Source organism: Dendrobates tinctorius, unplaced genomic scaffold (assembly GCF_039654945.1).
Source record: "Dendrobates tinctorius isolate UK_male_01 unplaced genomic scaffold, ASM3965494v1 ptg000054l, whole genome shotgun sequence".
In the NCBI taxonomy this organism is placed as follows: domain Eukaryota; kingdom Metazoa; phylum Chordata; class Amphibia; order Anura; family Dendrobatidae; genus Dendrobates; species Dendrobates tinctorius.
In genome coordinates this window covers 10,710,593-10,737,506 of record NW_027361722.1, presented here as the reverse complement: position 1 = coordinate 10,737,506, position 26,914 = coordinate 10,710,593, and positions in this window count along the sequence as shown.

Below are 26,914 nucleotides of genomic sequence, written 5' to 3'. Positions count from 1 at the left end.
AGCTCACCCCTTCAGCTCCACCTGGACCACAAGATCTCCAGAACATCTCCAGCACCGCACATTCCACCAGCTTTCCTATCCCGGGATCATCTGCATGCTGGAAATGGGTACAAGTTGTAGGAAAGTTGGCAGGCAGCCAGCAGCTTCACTCTCTCCCAGCTGAAACCAGGCACGGAGCTCCACGAGGACAGAAAGACACCGGTCCCAGCTGGTCGCAGTCTCCACACTACTCCCAGCTCTGCCGAATCCTGTAGCCCTACAGCTCCACGTGGACCACAAGATCTCCGGAACAACTCCAGCACCGCACACTCCACCAGGTTTCCTATCCTGGGATCATCTGCTTGCTGGAAATGGGTACAAGTTGTAGGAAAGTTGGCAGGCAGCCAGCAGCTTCACTCTCTCCCAGCTGAATCCAGGCACGGAGCTCCACGAGGACAGAAAGACACCGGTCCCAGCTGATCGCAGTCTCCACACTACTCCCAGCTCTGCCGAATCCTGTAGCTGCGCAATGGTGATTGAACCAAAGGGAGAAATAACAATTAAACAGGGTAAAAAACTAAAAAACTCAGGAGCCTCATGCCAGAGCAGCCATCTCCTCGGCGCTCCTCCTCCTCCCAAGAGGACCAGGATATGTTGGTGTCCACGTGCAGACTGTGGAAGGGGCCCAACTAAATCCATCCCAATCCTCTCAAACGGGACCTCAATAATAGGTAGGGGTACCAAAGGGCTACAGAACTGGGGCTTAGGTACAGAGGCTTGGCAGTCAGGACAAGACTCACAATATACACGAATATCGTGATGCATGCCTGGCCAAACAAAACAGTGTACTATCCTTTTGGTGGCTTTCTGAACTCCCAGGTGACCTCCCATCACATGTCCGTGGGCCAGGTCCAGCACCTGCCGCCGGTAGGGTTTTGGCACGACTAATAGTTGCACCGTGTCTTCCCCCTTTTTCTCTATCTGATAGAGTAAATCATTCTCCATGACCATGTAAGGATATGCTAGCCTAGAGCCAGGTTCTACGGGTACCCCATTTATCACTTTTACATTTGTCCTAGCCTGAGAAAGGGTAGGATCCTTTATTTGCTAGCTTTGGAAGCCATCTTTCTGAACTTCCAAATCTGGCAAATGGGGAGGTGGACGGCTGTCGGCCTCCTCCTCTTCCCCGGTCTCCTCCGTATCATCCGTCATGACTGAAAACGGGAACTGCAGGTCATTTCCAGCAGACTCTTCCCCCGAGTCTTCCGGGGAGACCTCTTCCAGGGGTTCGGGACCCACACGCACCCTGGGAGAAGAATCATGTACACTATTACCCTGGGGTATCAACTGATTCTCCCACAATTGCCAGAAGTGGGGAAAATCCCGGCCCAAGATAACATCATGCAATTACGCAGGGACGAGTCCCACTTTATGTTGCACAGACCCATAGGAAGTAGTAATGCATGTGACCGTGGTGAGGTACGAGCAGGTGTCTCCATGCACACACGTTACAGAAAATTTGTCTGATGGTCCAGTCGGGGCTGACACTAGACTGGCCTTCACCAGAGTCACTACACTTCCCGAGTCTAACAATGCCACCACATTTTTTCCATCAACAGTTAAATCACACAAGTGTTTTTCCACATCCTTCTGACCAGCATTCACACTCACTACCCAAGCAACCATAGACATGCGGTTTTTAGAGTCTGTGACGTCGCACTGCATGGGTTCAGTAGTGACCGGACAGTTCGCAGCAATGTGTCCCATCTCTTGGCAGCGGAAACACCTAACAGGCCCCTTGCTTAGACCATAGTTCGTTACTCTCGGCCTCGCAGTGCGGGCAGTCCCGTTTTCCTCCCCCACTGTCTTAGGGATTTTTCCTTCTCCCCTACTCCCTGGAACAGTCTTACCAGTTCCACGTGGAGATGATGAAGAACGAGGTGGGGTAGCGTCGTCTCGGAGTCCTTCCGCCACGGAGTAACGTTCAACCAGATCCACCAGTTGATCTGCCGTCATAGGATTTCCATGGCTTACCCACTTCCTCAGGGCTGGCGGTAGAGCTCTCAGGTGCTTGTCCATGACGACTCTCTGGATTATCTCTGGCGCTGTCAGCACCTCGGGTTGTAGCCACTTCGGCACGTGGATCAGGTCGAACATCTGTGACCGCGGTGGTTTATCCGGCTGATAAGTCCATTGATGCACTCTCTGTGCACGGACAGCGGTCGTCACTCCTAGGCGGGCCAAGATCTCGGCTTTCAGTTTGTCAAAGTCCTGCGCGGCTTCAGGTTCTAAGTCACAATAAGCCTTTTGGGCTTCACCGGAAAGAAACGGGGCAATCAGGCCGGCCCATCGTGCCTTCAGCCATTTTTCTCGCACCGCCGTCCGTTCAAACGTGGTCAGGTATGCCTCGACGTCATCTTCGGTCATCATCTTCTGCCAGTACCGACTCACGTGAAACACTCTCGACTCGGCTTCCAGGTTAACCTCAGGTAAACTTGCCAGGCGCTGCACCACCTGCTGGAGAAGCGAACGATCGGTAGCTGTCATGTCCACCAACTCCTTCAGCTGGGCCATCATCACCTGATTAGCTTCTTGCTGGACGGCGGTGGACTGTACCAGCGCTTTCACCACGTCCTCCATGCTCATGCTTCCCACGTGATGCCTGCATTCTCCACCACAATATGATAAAACACTCCGGGATCGCCTTTGCTGGGGTCAAAGGTCACGTGCATTCAGTATGAAACTCAGGCGCACAGCCGGGGTCCGGGTATAACTGACACTGGGTCAGGTTTATTAAAGGTGAAAGCAATGCATAAAGAAAAAAAACATAAAACAAATCCTCGCCTGTCCGGCACTAACTAAACAAGGTACCACCTAACTACCAACTGGCGGGCTTCTTCCGTCCAGCCAAACCACAGTTGCAATGGGCACTGCTTTCACTTATGTGTGTCTCTCACACAGACCGGCTCTCTGTGTCCCCAGGCTGAGACACTCACACAACCACCTGGCATCCTTTTATATCCAACTCCCATTATTCATTAGTAACCAGGTGAGATACTGACCAGACTAGGCCACATAGGAAAGGTATCTGGGCGAGATATACCTGCCCTCATCCACTATTCCCACATGATTCTCACAATATGTTATAGGAATAGCAATGTCTAATAAAAGTATTGTTTCTGGGACAAAAGTGTCCAAAGCAGGTGGCGAACCAAAAGCAGCAGTTGTCACCCAACAGGTTTAATATTGTATAAGTAGGCATGAAAAGTAAAGAATGACGATAGTATTTCAGCAGGGATAGTGTGCCCTGACTTGGTAGCGCACTTCACAAGTAGTAACGGTTGCTACCAGTAGTACTTTAGAATATAGCAGATAGTATGTGATAGGAATGGATAACAATGTAGGATGTAAGATAGTAGTAGTAAAATATAGATAAAGTAAGATAATGTCATCATGTAATGTTAAAGCGAAAGAGTGCCTCCCATAAAGGGAAGTTGTGTTTATCTATTTGTTGATATGCATATCCAAACACATTTTTGTATGTTCCCCTGTAACATCATGTACTCTATTTCAGCCCGCGGACGTGCTGCGTGTAACGGGGGGGGGATATGTGGCGACCCTGAGGGTCAAGTCACCATAGAGGTACTGCACCACAACCAGAGGTGTAGTGTCCCACCTTTCAGGTAAGAAGCTAAATGAGAAACTAGATCTGAGCTGAAAAAGTAAATTGATGTGTATGCAAAATGTAAATGCATATAAACACATGACCTTTACGCAGAGAAAACCAAAAACAAAAAACAAATATCCTAAAATAAAAAAGTAAAAAATAAATTGCAAAAATTGCATGAAGGTAGTAATAATAATAAGGGTATTTAGTAAACATAATTTTGATCAAAAGAATGTACCCACCATGTCAAGGCAACCCTTGTGGGACAGTCCTAACTCTTGTATTTAAAACATTTGCACTTGTCAAGTGACGTAAATGTGAACAAGGACCGAGGGACTGAACCACCAGTAAAAGCATAGGCCAGACAAGATGGATTTCCCAACTCAGAAACAGGGCGGTCACACCCTTATATGCACAGAATGCACACTCTTACACCTACAACCAATACACACCCCAGAATAGCAGGGCACCCTGCTTGATTCACAAAGGGTGTTAGGAGGTAGGTGGAGCTTAGGATGAGAGCGGGAGAACTGTAGGAAGTGAGTTCCAGTTCCCCTTAGGGGGAAGAATTGAGAGGACATGTGTGCAGCAGCGCCCTGTTAGCTGGAGCTGCTGGGAAGGAAGGTGACTGAAGGAAGATCCCTGAAGCGGAAAGGAATTTCCCAGAGGCATGGGTGGAGAGTGCTCTCTGTGGGGCTCATTCCACACTGCAGGTTAATAGCATACTGACACCATGCGGTGCCCGCACTGAGAGTCGTTGTAAATGCGCCCCCGGCACTGACTTTTAATCTGTGACCACCAACCAGTGACATAACTAGTCTGATGGTCCTTGGTGCAAAACTTGGACCTGTGTCCCCACCAGCATTTGAAAAAAACATACAAAGAAGCTCACTATAGATAAAATACATAACTCTCATGGAAAACACAACAATAGGATCATTTTCTGTGTAATACTTCTAAATAAAACTCATACCGTTACTGCCACGTGCCCCGTCCTGTGTGACACGGCCAGCAGGCCGGTAACTAATACAACAGGACAAAGGGGATAGGGAAACATTTACAACGGTGGGCCCTGCGATAGGTAACGGGGGACGTGGAGACCTCCTGCACTCCTCTGAGTCAGAGTCCGTAACGCTCCTAACGTTCCCTATGCCGGTTCCCCACCAGGCGCCGCTCAGGAACCTGTAGCCCTGGCACACCCTACACCTATCCCTTGCTAGGGAGCTGGGTGGCGCAGGCACTGACCCCACCGCTGCACTAACACCAACATGAGGAAAAGTGACAAACAGGGAAACACTTAGCTTTGCTCTGATGCACTTGCCCCTGGCAACAGAGTCCAACACCTGAGTGCATCTTCCTCCCACCATGTCCAACACCTGGGTGCAGCTCCACAGCAACAGCGTCCAGCACCCAAGTGCTGCTTTGGAGCAACAGAGTCTAGCACATGAGTGCAGCTGTCCAGCAACAGTGTCCAGCACCTGAGTGCAACTGTCCAGCAATGGAGTCCAGCACCTGAGTGCAGCTTCCAGCAACAGAGTCCAGCAACTGTCCAGCAATGGAGTCCAGCACCTGAGTGCAGCTTCCAGCAACAGAGTCCAGCAACTGAGTGCAGCTCTACACCATAGCTGCCACTCCACCAAGCTTTGCAAGGATTCTTCACTGACACCATAGCTGCCACTCCACCACCATGCTTTACACGAACTCCTCGCTGACACCATAGCTGCCACTCCACCATGCTTTACACGAACTCCTCGCTGACACCATAGCTGCCACCCCAGGACTCTCCTAGCTCCTTCCTTCACCCAGGATGGTTGGAAAAGCTCAACAATATCACCAACGTGAGTGAGCACAACTGACACACCTTTATTGAGTAAAAACACCTGTTAGTGATTCCCGTGCAATTAAACTAACCACCACCGGGGGGAAAACTATCTCTAAAATCACTAGTGCAATGACCATACTGGCCACCGGGGGGGCAAAACTATCTCTAAGTGCAAAGCTTAGAGAGAGAAAAAAAAGGTTACCAGTGCTCTTATCTGACATGATCCAGCCTGGATCATTACAGTTACAGAATGATAAATATCTCCATATTGTTATTGAACAAGTCCTCTATATCCACATTAATAAACCAATAATATACCACATAAAGGGAATAAATACCGCCACATATTGACCAAATATTATCACCGCTTAGTGTCTGTGTACAGTCATGGCCAAAAGTTTTGAGAATGATACAACTATTAATTTTTACAAAGTCTACTGCTTCATTTTTTCTAATGGCAATTTGCCTATACTCCAGAATGTTATAAAGAGTGATCAGCTTAACAGCAATTACTTGCAAAGTCAATATTTGCCTAGAAAATGAACTTTATCCCCCAAAACACATTTCAACATCATTGCAGCCCTGCCTTAAAAGGACCAGCTAACATCGTTTCAGTGATTGCTCCATTAACACAGGTGTGGGTGTTGATGAGGACAGGGCTGGAGATCAATCTGTCATGATTAAGTAAGAATGACACCACTGGACACTTTAAAAGGAGGCTGGTGCTTGGCATCATTGTTTCCCTTCTGTTAACCATGGTTATCTCTAAAGAAACACGTGCAGTCATCATTGCACTGCACAAAAATGGCCTAACAGGGAAGAGTATCGCAGCTAGAAAGATTGCACCTCAGTCAACAATCTATCGCATCATCAAGAACTTCAAGGAGAGAGGTTCCCTTGTTGCCAAAAAGGCTCCAGGGCGCCCAAGAAAGACCAGCAAGCGCCAGGACCATCTCTTAAAAGTGTTTCAGCTGCGGGATCGGGCTACCAGCAGTGCAGAGCTTGCTCAGGAATGGCAGCAGGCAGGTGTGAGTGCATCTGCACGCACTGTGAGGCGGAGACTCTTGGAGCAAGGCCTGGTCTCAAGGAGGGCAGCAAAGAAGCCACTTCTCTCCAGGAAAAACATCATGGACTGACTGATATTCTGCAAGAGGTACAGGGAGTGGACTGCTGAGGACTGGGGTAAAGTCATTTTTTCTGATGAATCCCCTTTTCGATTGTTTGGGACATCTGGAAAACGGCTTATTTGGAGAAGACCAGGTGAGCGCTACCACCAGTCTTGTCTCATGCCAACTGTCAAGCATCCTGAAACCATTCATGTGTGGGGTTGCTTCTCAGCCAAGGGAATGGGCTCTCTCTCAGTCTTGCCTAAAAACACAGTCATGAATAAAGAATGGTACCAGAATGTCCTCCGAGAGCAACTTCTCCCAACCGTCCAAGAGCAGTTTGGTGATCAACAATGCCTTTTTCAACATGATGGAGCACCTTGCCATAAAGCAAAGGTGATAACTAAATGGCTCAGGGAACAAAACATAGAGATTTTAGGACCATGGCCTGGAAACTCCCCAGATCTTAATCCCATTGAGAACTTGTGGTCAATCATCAAGAGACGGATGGACAAACAAAAACCTTCAAATTCAGACAAAATAAAAGCATTGATTTTGCAAGAATGGACTGCTATCAGTCAGGATTTGATCCAGAAATTGATTGAGAGCATGCCAGGGAGAATTGCTGAGGTCCCGAAGAAGAAGGGTCAACACTGCAAATATTGACTTGCTGCATTAACTCATTCTAACTGTCAATATAACCTTTTGCTACTCATAATATGATTGCAATTATATTTCTGTATGTGATAAAAACATCTGACAAACACACATAAAAACCAGAGGCCAGCAGATCATGTGAAAATATAATATTTGTGTCATTCTCAAAACTTTTGGCCATGACTGTATAAACACCTTGATGTTACTGAATAAAATCCACTATACCAAGGCCAATATACTGTTAATATCACATATAATGGTCAAACACCACCACATAATGACCGCAACACTTATCATGTGAACTGCATTGTATTTTACATGGTATGCATTGCTTACCCATCTTCTTGTATCCATAATTGTACTCCATTCTTGTTATCTCTGCCACACATCTAAGTGGTCTGTATAACCCCTTCCCCTTTTATGACCTTTGCTTAACTCTGTGCATTTGGCCTGGGCAGTCTCACCCCACTTTCACTCACAGCTGATTGTGTTTAGCTGCACATATATTCAGCACCATGGGTCTGCTCCAGACGTAGTCAGCTACATCTACTACAAAATCCATACTTCAAAGTTCATATTTCTAAGTTCTCTGAATTAGACTAGAATTGGACTGGAATTGACTGTAAGGTAACGGACTATAACATCTCAACAATGTTTCACCTTCTTTTTACTATCACACCCATACTACTCTATTTCTCCCTAACTCCTGCAATCCCTCCACCCAGTAAGGAACTAGTTATTTCCCCCTCCATCCTTCTCAGCCATCTCACCTCTTCGTCACAACTGTTCCTCCACATACAATCCTTTTTCTCCAGACACACACGGCCACATCATGTCCTATCCTGCTCCCACCTTCTAATGCTCTGTCTACTACTCCTCATTGCTGGCGATGTATCCCCAAATCCTGGCCCTCCTCAACACATCCCCACACTCATTTCTAACATCCTGCCACGATCCTCTACACATTTTTGCAACCATGACAACCTCATACCTATTCATCCAGCCCCCACTCCCCAGGTCCCCCTACCTGGAGAACTATGGAACGCACGCTCTGTCTGCAACAAGCTGTCGATTATCCATGACCTCTTTATCACCAACAAACTCTCCTTCCTTGCCATCACTGAAACCTGGCTCACTCCCTCTGACACAGCCTCTCCAGCTGCGCTTTCCTATGGCGGATTCCATCTCTCTCACACCCCTCGCCCCAGCAACAAACGTGGTGGAGGAGTTGGCTTGCTCCTCTCTGATACCTGCTCCTTTACCCCAATTCCTTTGCCACCCTCTGCTACTCTTCCCTCGTTTGAGGTGCACTCCATCCGCATCTATTCCCCCTCCAACCTCCAACTGGCTGTCATCTACCGCCCCCAGAACTAGCCATCTCCACCTTTCTCGACCACTTCACCACCTGGCTACTCCATTTCCTTTCTGCTGACATCCCCACCATCATCATGGGCGACTTCAACATCCCCATTGACACTTCCACCCCAGCTGCCTCTAAACTTCTATCACTCACGGCTTCCCTTGGCCTCACTCAATGGTCCTCTGCAGCCACTCACAAAGATGGTCACGCGCTGGACCTTATTTTCACCCATCTCTGTTCCCTCACTAATCTCAATAACTCACTCCTCCCCCTGTCTGACCACAACCTACTGACATTCTCTTCCCTCTCCTCTCCTACTGCGCAACCCCCACTCCATAAACTCGCTCACCCTCGCAGGAATCTCAAACACCTCAATTTACAATCACTCTCTGAGTCCATTCTCCCTCTTACAGACATAGCTTCCCTTCATGACACAGATGCTGCTGCCACTTTTTATAACACCACAATAACAGCAACACTCTTGATTCGGTTGCCTCCCTCATGCAGAGCAAAACTCCTACAATCAACAGGCAGCCCTGGCTGACCAGCCTGACCAAAGAACTGAGACGGGTTTCCAGGGCCGCTGAGCGGAGATGGAAGAGAACCCATTCTACTGAGCACTTCAGTGCATATAAGCAGTCCCTTGCCAGCTATAAGTCCACGCTCTCTGCTGCTAAACAAACTTCTCTCATATCCTCCCTGTCTCACAACCCTAAACAACTCTTCAACACTTTCAGTTCTCTACTCTGTCCCACAGCACCTCCTCCCCCTCCTCTCATTTCTGCTGAAGACTTTGCCTCAAACTTTAAGCAGAAGATCGACAACATCAGACAAAACTTTGGCCTGCAGCCCCCAATGCGCCTCTTAGCCGCTCAGCCCTGTTCTGCAAAAGTCAGCTTCTCCACCATGACAGAAGATCAGCTCTCCACCCTTCTGTCAAGATCACACCTCACCACGTGTGCCCTCGACCCACTCCCGTCTCACCTCATCCCTAACTTGGCCACAGTCTTCATCCCATCTCTAACACACCTCTTCAACCTTTCACTTACAAATGGTGTCTTTCCCTCATCCTTCAAATATGCCTCCAAAAGCCCTCCCTTGATCCATCCTCTGTGTCTAACTATCGCCCGATATCTCTTCTCCCTTACGCCTCAAAACTACTAGAACAGCATCTTGAACTATCCTCCCACCTCTCCTCATGTTCCCTCTTTTATCGGTTACAATCTGGCTTCTCTGGCTTCCAACCGCATCACTCAACTTAAACTGCCCTAACTAAAGTCACTAACGACTTACTAACCGCCAAGAGCAAGCGACACTACTCTGTCCTCCTTCTCCTGGACCTGTCCTCTGCCTTCGACACCGTAGACCATTCCCTCCTGCTACAGACTCTCTCATCTCTTGGCATCACAGACTTGGCCCTATCCTGGATCTCATCATACCTAACAGACCGAACATTTAGTGTCTCCCTCTCACACACTACCTCCTCACCTCGCCCCCTGTCTGTTGGTGTTCCTCAAGGCTCTGTCCTAGGACCCCTACTATTCTCCATCTACACCTTTGGCTGGGGACAGCTCATAGAATCCTACGGTTTGCAGTATCACCTCTATGCCAATGACACACAGATCTACCTATGTCTGTCTGCTATTTCAGCCTTCTTCTCTGCTCGCTTTCTCAAACTGAACATGGACAAAACAGAATTCATCATCTTTCCTCCATCTCACTCTACCCCACCACCAGACCTATCCATCAATGTCAATGGCTGCTTTCTTTCCCCAGTCCCGCACGCTCGGTGCCTTGGGGTGATCCTTGACTCTGCGCTCTCTTTCAAACCACATATCCCTGCCACCTCAAACTCAAAAATATTTCCCGGATCCGCTCATTCCTCAACCACGAAACCACAAAAACACTAGTGCAAGCTCTTATCATCTCCCGCCTCGACTACTGCAACCTCCTACTCTCTGGCCTCCCCTCTAGCACTCTGGCTCCGTTCCAGTCCATCCTACACTCTGCTGCCCAACTAATCCACCTGTCTCCCTGCTATTCCCCAGCCTCGCCACTATGCCAGGCCCTTCACTGGCTTCCTATTGCCCAGAAGCTCCAATTCAAAATCCTAACCATGACATACAAAGCCATCCACAACCTGTCCCCTCCATACATCTGTGACATGGTCTCTAGTAGAGTTGAGCGAAACGGGTCGAAAAAATTCAAAAGTCGCCGACTTTTGGCAAAGTCGGGTTTCATGAAACGAAACCCGACCCTAGGATGAGGTCGGCCACGAGGTCGGCGACTTACGCGCCAAAGTCGCGTTTCAAAAGTTTGTTTTGCGCTCTTTTTCAGCCAATCAGGATCCACGGACACTGTGGGCAACGTGATGACCTAGGCACGGGTCACCACCATCTTTCAGAAGGGCATGCAAGTGATTGGCTTGCTTTGGTGGGCGTCACAGGGGGTATAAAAGGGCGTGCACGCCGACCGCCATCTTACTTCTGCCGATCTTAGTATAGGGAGAGGTTGCTGCTGATTCTGTAGGGAGAGCGTTAGGCAGGGAAGAAGACAAAAAAACTGCTTCTGCTGCTAGCGATTTGGCCTGCACAACACACAAGTCACTGTGTGTGCAGTGCAAGGGGAGGCTATATTGTGGTGTATCAGTGGTGTTGGTTGTTGGGCTGCCTTTTAAGGCTTCCTGACACGCTGGCATTGCTGTTTACCCACTGCTCCGCAAACTGCTTTTTTAAAAGCAATCCAATCTCCCTTATCCTCTAGTCACATTTGTCACAGCTGTGCCATCGAGCCTGTCACATAGCGCTCAGATATCAGTGGGCCTCACACAATCCACAAGTGTCCAGTGTCCAAAAGTGTGCGCAGAGATTCAAAATCTCCATTATCCTCTCGTCACTTTGGTCACAGGCAGCTGTGCCATCGAGCGTGTCACATAGCGCTCAGATATCAGTGGGCCTCACACAATCCACAAGTGTCCAGTGTCCAAAAGTGTGCGCAGAGATTCAAAATCTCCATTATCCTCTCGTCACTTTGGTCACAGGCAGCTGTGCCATCGAGCCTGTCACATAGCGCTCAGATATCAGTGGGCCTCACACAATCCACAAGTGTCCAGTGTCCAAAAGTGTGCGCAGAGATTCAAAATCTCCATTATCCTCTCGTCACTTTTGTCACAGGCAGCTGTGCCATCGAGCCTGTCACATAGCGCTCAGATATCAGTGGGCCTCACACAATCCACAAGTGTCCAGTGTCCAAAAGTGTGCGCAGAGATTCAAAATCTCCATTATCCTCTCGTCACTTTGGTCACAGCTGTGCCATCGAGCCTGTCACATAGCGCTCAGATATCAGTGGGCCTCACACAATCCACAAGTGTCCAGTGTCCAAAAGTGTGGGCAGAGATTCAAAATCTCCATTATCCTCTCGTCACTTTGGTCACAGGCAGCTGTGCCATCGAGCGTGTCACATAGCGCTCAGATATCAGTGGGCCTCACACAATCCACAAGTGTCCAGTGTCCAAAAGTGTGCGCAGAGATTCAAAATCTCCATTATCCTCTCGTCACTTTGGTCACAGGCAGCTGTGCCATCGAGCGTGTCACATAGCGCTCAGATATCAGTGGGCCTCACACAATCCACAAGTGTCCAGTGTCCAAAAGTGTGCGCAGAGATTCAAAATCTCCATTATCCTCTCGTCACTTTGGACACAGGCAGCTGTGCCATCGAGCGTGTCACAGAGCGCTCAGATATCAGTGGGCCTCACACAATCCACAAGTGTCCAGTGTCCAAAAGTGTGCGCAGAGATTCAAAATCTCCATTATCCTCTCGTCACTTTGGTCACAGGCAGCTATGCCATCGAGCGTGTCACATAGCGCTCAGATATCAGTGGGCCTCACACAATCCACAAGTGTCCAGTGTCCAAAAGTGTGCGCAGAGATTCAAAATCTCCATTATCCTCTCGTCACTTTGGTCACAGCTGTGCCATCGAGCCTGTCACATAGCGCTCAGATATCAGTGGGCCTCACACAATCCACAAGTGTCCAGTGTCCAAAAGTGTGGGCAGAGATTCAAAATCTCCATTATCCTCTCGTCACTTTGGTCACAGGCAGCTGTGCCATCGAGCGTGTCACATAGCGCTCAGATATCAGTGGGCCTCACACAATCCACAAGTGTCCAGTGTCCAAAAGTGTGCGCAGAGATTCAAAATCTCCATTATCCTCTCGTCACATTGGTCACAGGCAGCTGTGCCATCGAGCGTGTCACATAGCGCTCAGATATCAGTGGGCCTCACACAATCCACAAGTGTCCAGTGTCCAAAAGTGTGCGCAGAGATTCAATCCTCTCGTCACTTTGGTCACAGGCAGCTATGCCATCGAGCGTGTCACATAGCGCTCAGATATCAGTGGGCCTCACACAATCCACAAGTGTCCAGTGTCCAAAAGTGTGCGCAGAGATTCAAAATCTCCATTATCCTCTCGTCACTTTGGTCACAGGCAGCTGTGCCATCGAGCCTGTCACATAGCGCTCAGATATCAGTGGGCCTCACACAATCCACAAGTGTCCAATGTCCAAAAGTGTGCGCAGAGATTCAAAATCTCCATTATCCTCTCGTCACTTTGGTCACAGGCAGCTGTGCCATCGAGCGAGTCACATAGCGCTCAGATATCAGTGGGCCTCACACAATCCACAAGTGTCCAGTGTCCAAAAGTGTGCGCAGAGATTCAAAATCTCCATTATCCTCTCGTCACATTGGTCACAGGCAGCTGTGCCATCGAGCGTGTCACATAGCGCTCAGATATCAGTGGGCCTCACACAATCCACAAGTGTCTAGTGTCCAAAAGTGTGCGCAGAGATTCAAAATCTCCATTATCCTCTCATCACTTTGGTCACAGGCAGCTGTGCCATCGAGCGTGTCACATAGCGCTCAGATATCAGTGGGCCTCACACAATCCACAAGTGTCCAGTGTCCAAAAGTGTGCGCAGAGATTCAAAATCTCCATTATCCTCTCGTCACTTTGGTCACAGGCAGCTGTGCCATCGAGCCTGTCACATAGCGCTCAGATATCAGTGGGCCTCACACAATCCAAAAGTGTCCACTGTCCACAAGTGTGTGCAGAAATTCTAAATCTCCCCTGTCCTATAGACACCTTGTACCTTGTTTTACATTACTATATAGTTTGTTGGATTTTGTCTACATTTCTACCAAAAATGAGGAAGGCTGGTGGAAGAGGCCGTGGAATTGGGCGGGGGTTGGCAGCTGGTAATGATGGTGTTGGTGGTGGATCTGATGGTAGTGGCAAGAGCAAAATAGGACCGAATGCAGGAGGTGCTGACCCTGCGTCATCGTCTGGCTACATAAGGCCTCGAACGCTTAGTTTTCTAGGAGTTGGCAAACCGCTTTTAAAGCCAGAGCATCAGGAAAAAGTTTTGTCTTACATTGCTGACTCAGCCTCCAGCTCTATCGCCTCCTCTTCTTCAGTTGTAAAAAGTAAAAGCACTGAGTCGTCATTGGAGGCTCATGTTCATGAACCACACCTTTCCTTGTGTCCTTCACCCCAACCAAGATTGAAGGATGACGCAGGCCATACTACTGATTACTCCATGGAGCTGTTTTCACATACCATGCCTGGATTATCAAGTGAAATGGTGAATTACCCAGGCCAAGATGAATCTGACATGGAGTGCATTGGTGCACAGCCGCTGATGGATGATTCTGCTGGTACATTCACTCAGAGCACTACATTGTCCTCGCAGTGTACAGAGCCAGATTTTGACCCTGATGAGACTCAGGTGCCCCTTCCCGCACACTATACCACCATACACGGTGACACAGAGAAAGGTGCACATGACATAGAAGAGGAGGTGATGGATGACCCAGTTGTTGACCCAGATAGGCATCCATTGGGGGAAGAGGGTGCTGCTTCCAATAGCTCAGATGAGGAGCATCCACAGCAGACATCGACATCGCAACAGCTGTTATCTGGCAGGCCCGGAGCACTGCAAAGACAGGTTCCAAACATCAAAAGAGTTGCTGGACAGCTTGTCCAGAGGGTCAAAAGATCACAGCGTGCTAGGCCGCAAAATGTCTGCCAAAGTAGGAAGAGTGCAGTGTGGCACTTTTTTGAACAAAATCCTCATGATCAGGCCAAGGTTATCTGTAAGAAGTGCGCAAAGACCTTTAGCCGAGGGAAAAATCTGAAAAATTTGAATACCAGTTGCATGCTTAGACATTTAACCAGCATGCATTGGAAGCGTGGACACAACACCAAACCTCAAGTGCCACATGTGCAACTGATCACAACGAAGGTAGTCAGCAACGCTACATTGTTTCCCCAACTGTAAGCCCACCGGTTAGCACAGCAGCAAATGTTGAGGTGTCGTTGCAAGACCACAGCAGTCAGGGAATACCACTGTTATATCAACGAAAGACTGATTCTAGGCCATCAGAAAGAACACCAACTCCATCACCATCATCAACCCTCTCTCAGTCCGCCCTGTCCACCGCTACTTCCACCATATGCAGCTCTCAGATCCAGCTCACCCTCCCAGACACTATGAGTAGGTCAAGAAAGTACTCAGTCTCTCATCCGCATACACTGGGTTTGAACGCCCACATTGCCAAACTAATCTCGTTTGAGATGATGCCCTTTCGGTTGGTGGAAAGCACAGCTTTCCGCGAACTCATGGCCTATGCAGTATCATGCTATGACCTACCCAGTCGCCACTTCTTCTCTCGCAAAGCCATCCCAGCCCTCCACCATCATGTGAAAGACCGCATTGTCCATGCACTCAAGCAGTCAGTGAGCGGAAAGGTGCACCTCACAACTGATGCATGGTCCAGTCGGCATGGCCAGGGCCGTTACGTGTCCATCACTGCGCACTGGGTTAATGTGGTGGATGCAGGGTCCACAGGGGACAGCGGTGGTGGGACAGTGCTGCCTAGCCCACGGTATAGGAAACAGTTGGCTGTAGGCGTTCGACCCTCCTCCTCCTCCTCCTCCTCCAGAAGCGAAAGCTCGTCCACAGAGCGCAGTCGTACGAGCACTCCATCTGCAGCTGCCACTGTTGCACACGATGTGTCCCCCTATCGAGCAGCTAGTGGAAAGCGTCAGCAGGCTGTGTTGCAGATGATGTGTTTGGGCGACAGACACACCGCCGAGGTGCTGGCCGAGTACTTGAAGCGACAAACTGAGTCATGGCTGGGCAGTGTACATCTTGAGGCAGGCAAGGTAGTTAGCGATAACGGCCGTAATTTTGTGGCAGCCATAGCCCTTTCAAAACTCAGCCACATACCTTGCTTGGCTCACACCTTGAACCTGGTGGTGCAGTGCTTCCTCAAAAATTATCCGGAGTTAACAGCCCTGCTCCAGAAGGTGCGAAGACTGTGCGTGCACATCCGCCGGTCGCCTGTACACTCCGTTCGTATGCAGAAGCTGCAGCGATTGCTCCACCTTCCCAACCACCGCCTCATTATCGACATTGCAACAAGGTGGAACTCCACCCTGCACATGGTGGAGCGGCTGTGCGAGCAGAGGCAGGCCATAATGCATTTGTGGGAGGATACACGGCCAGGCACTTTGAGAGCAGACATGGAGTTGACAGGCATGCAGTGGTCGAAGCTGAAAGACCTTTGTAAAGTCCTTCAGTGTTTTGAGGAATGCACACGGCTGGTAAGCGCAGACGACGCCATCCTAAGCATGAGCATCCCACTTATGCGTCTGCTCATGCAAACTTTGACGCACCTTAAGGAGCAGGGTTCTGCAGCCAATGTTGATGAGGAGGAAGAGGAGGAGGGAATCCTTGATGACATTCAGCCATTGTCTGCTCAGGGACCTCTCCTGGACGAGGTGGAGGAAGAAGAGGAGGAGGAGGAGGATGATGGGGATGATTACTTAGGGGAGGAGGATGCATCTCGTGGGGCAAGTGAAAATGTTGGCGTGGCAAGGTCTGGTACAGGGTTTGTGCATGACTGGAGGGATGTGGATTTGCCAGAAAGTGCTCCTCCACCCAGCACTCGCAGTGCATCATTGACACCGGGAACATTGGCCCACATGTCAGATTATGCCTTGCGGATCCTAAAAAGGGACCCCCGCATTGCCAAAATGATGAACGATGACGACTACTGGTTGGCCAGCATCCTGGATCCACGCTATAAAGGCAAATTACAAAACATCATGCCACAGGAGAACCTTGACCTAATATTGGCTAATAAACAAGCAACTCTGGTAAATCGGTTGCTTGAGGCATTCCCAGCACACAGCAGCGGTGATGGTTCTCACACGAGCCGTACGGGCCGGGGGCAGCTTGGCAGAGGTGTTCGTGGTGCACACAGCAGAAGTGGCGTTGGAGACAGGGGTTTCATGACAATGTTGTGGACTGATTTTTCAAATACCGCTCACACAACTGGTAATACTGCATCGATGGAAAGTGACAGGAGACAGCAGTTGTCAACTATGGTTACAAACTACTTTTCCTCCCATATCGATGTTCTCCCACACAGGTCATTCCCCTTTGACTATTGGGCCGCTAAACTGGACACCTGGCCTGAATTGGCCCAATATGCCTTACAGGAGCTCGCTTGCCCAGCTGCAAGTGTGCTATCGGAAAGAGTCTTCAGTGCAGCTGGATCAATCCTGACAGAAAAAAGGACCCGTCTGTCAACCCAAAATGTGGATGGTCTAACCTTCATTAAAATGAACCACGCATGGGTTTCCAAGGATTTTGTCCCACCTTCCCCTGATGACACATAGGGTGACAGAAAAATGGCTTGCTTTGGTCCACCTCTTCCTGGTACTTCACCTATTTCGCCTTTTACATCAGCTGAATGTCCAACATCAACATATGCCACTTTCTAAAACTCCCTAACTGTGCTGCCTCCCCCCCCATGGCCGGGGTCACCACCTAGCGCACGACACAGTGCGAGTGCCGTTGCCCTGGACAGGTGGGTAGGCCGACTCTTGGGCGCGGGCACTGGCACAGGGTCCCTCATAGTGCAATCAAGTGTCTCTGACGGTGGTGGTGCACACCCGCCGTCAGACACACCGCTGTACTATGAGGGGCCCAGTGCCAGTACCGACGCCCACGAGTGGGCCCCCCTTGCTTGGGCAGGGCCCCAGCATTTGCAATCTTTACCTCTCCCTGCTCCTACGCTGTGTAATCTGGGCCGTCAAATCCATACTGTGCCTGACACCGTCTGAGCCTGCCTCCTGAGACATATATTTTGAATGTGTACGCTATCCATACATGTTATCCGGGGATACGGTACCCTTTCTAACCTTTGTGCAATCACGTGCAATCCATACTGGGCCTAACACCGTCTGAGCCTGCCTCCTGAGACATATATTTTGAATGTGTATGCTATCCATACATGTTATCCGGGGATACGGTACCCTTTCTAACCTTTGTGCAATCACGTGCAATCCATACTGTGCCTGACACCGTCTGAGCCTGCCTCCTGAGACATATATTTTGAATGTGTACGCTATCCATACATGTTATCCAGGGATACGGTACCCTTTCTAACCTTTGTGCAATCACGTGCAATCCATACTGGGCCTGACACCGTCTGAGCCTGCCTCCTGAGACATATATTTTGAATGTGTACGCTATCCATACATGTTATCCAGGGATACGGTACCCTTTCTAACCTTTGTGCAATCACGTGCAATCCATACTGGGCCTAACACCGTCTGAGCCTGCCTCCTGAGACATATATTTTGAATGTGTACGCTATCCATACATGTTATCCGGGGATACGGTACCCTTTCTAACCTTTGTGCAATCACGTGCAATCCATACTGGGCCTAACAACGTCTGAGCCTGCCTCCTGAGACATATATTTTGAATGTGTACGCTATCCATATATGTTATCCGGGGATACGGTACCCTTTCTAACCTTTGTGCAATCACGTGCAATCCATACTGTGCCTGACACCGTCTGAGCCTGCCTCCTGAGACATATATTTTGAATGTGTACGCTATCCATACATGTTATCCAGGGATACGGTACCCTTTCTAACCTTTGTGCAATCACGTGCAATCCATACTGGGCCTAACACCGTCTGAGCCTGCCTCCTGAGACATATATTTTGAATGTGTACGCTATCCATACATGTTATCCGGGGATACGGTACCCTTTCTAACCTTTGTGCAATCACGTGCAATCCATACTGGGCCTAACACCGTCTGTGCCTGCCTCCTGAGACATATATTTTGAATGTGTACGCTATCCATACATGTTATCCGGGGATACGGTACCCTTTCTAACCTTTGTGCAATCACGTGCAATCCATACTGTGCCTGACACCGTCTGAGCCTGCCTCCTGAGACATATATTTTGAATGTGTACGCTATCCATACATGTTATCCAGGGATACGGTACCCTTTCTAACCTTTGTGCAATCACGTGCAATCCATACTGGGCCTGACACCGTCTGAGCCTGCCTCCTGAGACATATATTTTGAATGTGTACGCTATCCATACATGTTATCCAGGGATATGGTACCCTTTCTAACCTTTGTGCAATCACGTGCAATCCATACTGGGCGTGAGAACGGCTGGCGAGCTGTTAAGCAAGCTACAGCACCTGTCCAGACAAGTACAGGGATTCCCTAGCGAGGAGACTTATTTGATTGTTTTCAATGTTGGGACAGCAATTTTTGGGGAGCACTATACTCTGGAGAATGATAGATGGGGCCCACCATATACTGGAACATTCCAAAGGTGGACATCAGACACTGGAGCAGCATTTACAGGGCCCATTATACACTAGAGCATTAGAAATGGGGCCCATTATGTTTGGAGCATTATTTGGGCCCATAAGACAGTGGAGCTTCATCCATGGGGACCAACATATACTGTAGCATTATGTGGAGCTCATCATTTACTGTTTCAAACATTATATGGGACCAATGATTCTGTATGGAGAAATAGATGGGCCTCGTCATGAGATGTAAAAAGTGAGGTATTTTTCATTGTACTATACCGCTATTTATCTGCCGTATCGGAGCATGATGAGTTGTGGTATGTGTTAAAGGGGCGCTCTTTCGCCCAGGGCACATGAAAACCTGTAGCCAGCCCACCCCCCCCACAGTTTGTAGCCAAATAACCCCCATTTTTCAGTGCGTAACTTGTATTATGAAGTTAATTAAGGTTGACAAGCTTAAGAAAGAAGAATTGATGCTTTTGACATTCAAATGGGCACTGTAGGTGTGTTTCCTGTCCTCCTCTCACTGCTGACTTTTATTCCCCATTGACTTACATTGGGTTTCGTGTTTCGGGACGACCCCGACTTTTCCCTATAATCGGACGATCTTGCTCGACCCGACTTTTGGAAAAGTCGGGTTTCACGAAACGAAACGCGACCCTAAAAAAACAAAAGTCGCTCAACTCTAGTCTCTAGGTACCTACCCGCATGCAACCTTCGATCACCTCAAGATCTCCTTCTCTACTCCCCCCTTATTTCTTCTTCCCACAACCGCATACTAGACTTCTCCCGTGCTTCCCCCATACTCTGGAAATATCTGCCGCAACACATCAGACTCTCACCATCAATGGAAACCTTCAAGAAGAACCTGAAGACCCACCTGTTCCGACAAGCCTACAGCCTGCAATGATCCTCGGTCTACTGAACCACTGCACGACCTGCTCTACCCTCTCCTACTGTATCCTCACCCATCCGTGTAGACTGTGAGCCCTCGCGGGCAGGGTCCCCTCTCCTTATGTACTTGTGTGTACCTTGTCTTACACATGTTTATTATACTTGTCTATAGTTCCCCTTTTCACATGTAAAGTGCCATGGAATAAATGGCGCTATATAAATAAATAATAATAATATAGTAACTGAACTGTATCCTATACAAGGGACAAATACCGCCACACCATTCCCAGATCTCTACACAGGTGTCCAATGGGATTTATATCCGGACTCATTGCTGCCATTTCAAAGCTCTCCAGCGCCTTGTTTTCATCTATTTTTGGGTGCTCCTTGAAGAATGTATGGGTCATTGTCCTCCTGGAAGACCCATGACCTAGGACACAAACCCAACTTTCTGACACTAGGTAGTACATAGTGACCCAAAATCTATTGGTAATCTTAAGGATTTATGATGCCTTGCACACAGTCAAGGCACCCAGAGAAAAAAAATCCAAAAACATCTTTGAACCTCCACCATATATGACTGTAGGAATTGTGTTCTTTTCTTTGTAGGCCTCATTCCGTTTTCAGTAAACAGTAGAATGATGTGCTTTACCAAAAAGCTCTATCTTGGTCTCATCTGTCCACAAGATGCTTTCCCAGAAGGATTTTGGCTTACTCACATACATTTTAGCAAACTGCAGTCTAGCTTTTTATGTCTCTGTGTCAGCAGTGGGGTCCTCCTGGGTCTTCTGCCATAGCATTTCATTTAATTCAAATGGTGATGGATAGTTCGCGCTGACACTGATGCACTTTGAGCCTGCTAGACTGTAGCTTTGAGATTGTTGATGTTTTTTAACAAGTTTGGTTCTGTTAGGGCTGGCAGAATGCACCAAAGTATAAAATAATAGTAGGTGCGTTCGCCACCCGGGGTCCACCGTGCAGAGGTGTTACGCTGCTGCTAAGCAATGGCGGACGCACAATATGGCGATATAACACACGCGGGTTGAACGAGACCCGATGTGCGCTGGTTGGACTCTGTTACATCACAGAGTCGCCGAAGCACTAAGCACAAATACTGAGCCTGTTCAAGCTCACAGAGCTCAGCGAGATGCACGCTCGGTATGCGGTCACAGGACTATGGCCCAAGACACAGGGTCAGCGTCCCTCTCGACCTACCATGCATGCGGCGTCGCAGCCGCGAACGCCAATAACTGCTGCAGACTGCAGTGAGGTGACAGACACTGCCACGGTACGATAATGCCATGTAATGGGCCACATTATCGGACGCTAGTACAGTGGAATGATATGCACCATGGCCTGTAGCTTGCCACTGACTGGCGCTGACTCTATCTCTAGTTCCCTGTCCACACACATAATATCAGAGGGAGGGGAATCTTAATGAGTCATTCGCAGTTCCATGCATCCATCATCATTCACACATGTAGCAACTAGAGTCTATACTAGCGCATGGCCGAGCGGTCATGCGAACCTTTTATAGCCGAGACCTTCCGGAAGCTTCCAAATTCCGGTGATGGACCAATCAGATCTGGAGAAGGACCTGTGTATGTGACTCCCAATCTCCAATGGGAGATCATCCCGTGAGCATGCTCAGTGGAGCGACAGAAGGATTTAGACTCAGGAGTGGCTTGCTGCTGAGCAGCCTGCCTTGCTATTGCTGGCCCAGAGGTGGCAGCAACAGCCAGACCCACAGAGCTGGTCTGAGCAGAGCATCGGGAATGACGAGACTGCCGAGCAGGCTCCTCTGCGGTCGAAGAAGAATGGGAGTCCGCCGAATGCAAGGCTCTGGATTCCCGCTGTGCAGTGGCAGGAACCCGACGCCTAACAGGTTCTCAAGTCCTCAGACAGTTCTCTTCTCCCCTTTCTGCTCTCCATGCTTAGTGTGGCACACACAATGCAAAGATTAAGTCAACTTCTCCCTTTTTTGTCTGGTTTCAGGTATGATTTTCATATTGCCCACACCTGTTACTTGCTGCAGGTGAGTCTGAACAAGCATCACATTCTTGAAGCAAAGTTGTTTTCCCACAATTCTGGAAAGGAGCCAACAATTTTGTCTGAACCTTTTTTGGGGTTTAGTGTGAAATTATGTCCAATTTGCCTTTTTTTTCTCTTTTTGTGTTGTTTCAATACACACAAAGGAAATAAATGTGTGTATACCAAACTTATGTAATTGCAATAATTTTCTGGGAGAAATATTTCATTTTCTGGAACAATTTTAAGTGTGCCTTCACTTTTAGCCATGACTGTATTACCACCACATAGTGACCGAATAATACCACATACAAGGGATAAATATAGCCACACCATGACCGGACCACATATTACCGCTAAATAGTGACTGAATAATTCCACCATACTGACCATTATGAAAACCAACAGTTCTAACCCTAATATTATCATCGGTGACATATACAAGAGCTCGATCTCAGCTCTATTCAGTCGTGATCTACAGTGCCCCATTCTTAGGATCAGTGCAGGTCCCAGCAGTCTGACCCCGAGCGATCGGGGGATTACTTCACACCTGGGTACCAACTCTTTAAGGGGGAAAACATATACTACATGTATTCCAGGGGTTAAAATGAGAGCTGAGCTTTATCTAGTCTTTCCTTCACCCAGTGCCAAATTTTCCACATCCATCCATTAAGATCATCACAGTAAGAGGACTGGTCATTGCTCTCTACAAAATCAACACCATCCTCCTCTATTGAAATGTTCATTGCCATGATCTTCTGTTTATCATCATTGCTTTGCATGGACTAGTCGCTATCCACTAAGAAGACAAGAAAATCCACCACTGCTACTATGTGTATTCCCATGATCCATTGCTTACTATCATCATGTGAATAAACCAATCACTGTCAACTACAAAATCAGCACACTCTTTCTCTGCTGCTATGTTCATTCCTCTCAATCCTCTTCTTACCATCATCACGTTGTGTGGATCAGTCGCTGCCTTCTCCAAAATCAGCGCACTCTTTCCCTGCTGCTCTACTCATTCCCATGATCTTCTGTTTATCATCATCACATTGCATGGCCTGGTCGCTGCCTGCTATAAAATCAACACATTCCTCCCTTGATTCTATTCTCACTACCATTAACCCATTAACCTCTTCTTACCATCATCACATTGCGTTAACCAGTCACTGCCTGCTACATAATCAGCACACTCCTCCTCTGCTGCATTTCTCATTTCCTTGATTATCTGCATAACGACACCACAAGAATGGACTGGTCACTACCTGATACATAATCAGCACACTCCTCCTCTGTAGCTTGGTCCATTCCCATGAACCTCTTAGCTACAATAGCTCCAATTTGGAGGTTACATCACTGAGTTCTGGAACGTTAAGAGAAAGTTGCTTAACCCGCGAGAATATATGTTAATGTATCAATGGGATAATACTGCAGTTGGTTACTATAAAGCATCTTAAATCTCTTCCCCGTACACAGCGGCGTCTCCCTCCCCGCGCACAGTAACAGTCCGTGGCTGATGTATATTGCTTTGATGAGGAGCAGAAGGCAGAGAATTTGATATTCTAATGATCCCATCCCAGCGTGCGACCTTGTGGGGGGGACGGAGGCGCGGGACAAGCTCGCTAGGAATCAGCTGAAGTCAGCATCTCCACCTAATAATAAAAAAATCACCCAAAATATTTTATTGCTAAAGAAAAATGCTAATTTGGAGCAGAAAGCGTCGGCGGAGGCTTCGCTGGAACAAGATTCTGATGTTCTGAGCACTAAACAAGGAAGAATTATTCTGCTCTTTGTTCACGTATTCAAAGCCGCCAGACGCTCAGAAAGTGCGGCAAACATCAAAGTATTTACTGAAAACTTCCCATCACTGATTCCCCCTTCTAATTAGGGGTATAGTATAAGTAAGGGGTTTTCTGAATGTAAAATAATAAAGGGGTCCTCCGACAACTTACTGGGAAATGACAGCGTAATAGGTAGACTGCAGTGTCATCCTGGCTCCTCCAGAGGGCATTCACACTTTGTAACAGCTCTTCACTTTGGAAGAGTTCCCAACTGAAGTACTCCTGAACTTTACAAATGTCTCATCATTTTTTGGGAGGGGTCTAGCTCCTTATGTATGTGCTCTTTATTGATGGATAGGACCCACACTGATTTAACAGCTATCATTTATAGAATGACATTGGAATATCCCTTTAAGAATCAGGAAGATTTTTCTACAGATGCTAGTAATATGGTTGCTTAGCATGTTAGATTCCACCCAATTTATTTTTATAACGTTTGCCAATACAGACGTATCAAACGCTAACTTTACAACTGCTGCGCTCTATGACGATAGTGTCCGGTGCCTTCCATAGGGGTTACATGCACTATTCAACACTAATGTAGAGCACTAAACTAATGTTAGCTACATTAACTCTATAGATTTGTGCTCTTCTTGCACCATCTGTATGTCTAAACTGTCACCTATAGTTGCCAACAGTCTATTTTTTTGCAGGATCAGGCTTAGGGCACAGATCAGGATTCAGGATAATTACTAATAAAACTATGGGTAAGGCTGTATAGAGTTTAGAACAGTAATAAAAATGATACCAGTCTTGTAGAAATCCGATGTGCCAGTGCTGAGATATCAAACGATGCAGCAGATCAGGGGTGTGTCAATGTGCTCTTAGTGCAGCAGCACACCCCCAGTGCACTTGCAGGCTAATTTACATGTCATTTCAAAGCTTGGTTTTTCAGCCCCGGAACATCGGATTTCTACAAGACTGGTATCATTTTACTGGTTGTAAAGTTAGTGTGTGATACGATCTGCCATGAGAAGGGCACAGGTCTTTTTTTATTTGCTCTCCTCTTTACAGGCCATACTTTACCCATGCCCTTTCCTGCCTGTCGTGAAAGAGTCTGGACATTAGGGATTAACATCACAGCAAAGAAAATGCTGCATTCTAGCAACATGTGGGCACTAGAGAGATTTGAAAACTCTTCCGGCTGTCTGCAAGTTTTCTTCTATTTCTGGGAGACACTTTGGGATTGGGGACTTAATGGACCCTGTTAAGTGTGACTGTATAAAGATAACATCATGCAATGTGGCACTGTGAACATCATCTCAGGCACTGACATTTGAAAAATTGTAAAAGGAAACATTTTGGGAACTATGCCACATTTAAAGGGGGATTGTCACTTACCATAAAAATGAACTGTTGCTATCTGGTGTAAACGCCGCTGTTCTCCTGAATCTGGCGCTGTTTTTCTTTCTTTTCTGCATCTCTCCATCCCTGAGGTACAGTCTCTCCTTCCCTGTATGTAAATGTAGTTGTGGGCGTGGTCCTGAACTCTTCTCAGTGAGCGTTTTCTTAACAACCACGCCCATTAATTTAAAAGACTAGATTTATATACAGGGCTAAGTGGGTCATATCTCAGGAACAGAGAGGCGCAGGAAGAAAAGAAAAATAGCGCCAGATTCAGGAGATCAGCGGCTTTAAACCAGGTTAAAAAAATTACATATGTAAAGCAATTAACAGGTTCTTCATAACTTAGAAATATCCCAACATCAGAGAGCAATAAAACAACATAAAGCAACTGGCTCCCGATTAGCGGCACTCATGTGACTTCCCGTCTGCAGGGAAGCAGTACAGGACAGGAAGGATAAAGCTCAGGGTCCTGGGCGCAACTATGAGGGTTGCACCTGAATCGTGGAACATATGGGTGCTCAAAAGGTCCCTTTCACCCATATGAGATGATGAAGATTTGAGATACTTGTGGGCCCTTTTGGAGATTTTACATGGGCTCATGTGCTTCAAGATGCACCACTGGTTGGGGTCCAGATTGTACTATAACATTGTCAGTGAGCGGACAGTGGGAAGTATCAGCATTTTATTATGGCTGGAACTAAAGACATTGCTATATACAGTAGATGGTATTATCCTTTGGCTTTGGTGTGACCAGAGTAGAAACAGATGGGATGGGTCTAATTACCTTCTAAGGACCACTAATAGAGATGAGCGAATCCATACTAAACAAGTCCATTTTGCAATGCTTTTCTGACTACCATAATTACATTTTTTTTGGGATTCAATTTGTACAAATTTATCAAAATAATAGCAGGCCCCTGTATACCTGAGGGCTGGGAAGGTTTTAAAAAAACAATAAAGTATTCTACTCACCTCTCTTCATCTCTCACCATTTGTGTCCCGCCTCTGAGGTCCTCGAAGCAATACCTTTGGCTCCTTCTTGTTCCAAGGTTCCAGCACTGCTGCTCTTCACTAACCCTATACTGTATGGTGGTAAGGGGCACGCAAATCAATGATGGGCATCGGACTTCATGAAACCGGATGGCACCAAGCAAAGAACGGCAGTGCCGGAGCTACAGAGACACTGATCAGAGGAATGGCAGAGGCAGGAGGCATATGGGGAGGACCGAGGAGAGGCGCATATAAGATATTTTTTAACCCCTTCCTCACGGACTCAATTTGCACCACATTTTTTGGAGGGGCGTCCAAAATAAAATTTCTTGGCCAAATTTGAGTAAATCTGCAGAATTAGAGTGCCCCCATACATTTGCAGTATTTGAAGGGGTGTAAGTAAGGGTGTAAAATGCAAATAAAAATAAAAGTTATAAAATAATTATAATTGTAATATACCAGTCTTTCAAATTTAACTGCAGTGTGATAACTGTTGTTATCTGTCGGATGTGACTGCTGCAGC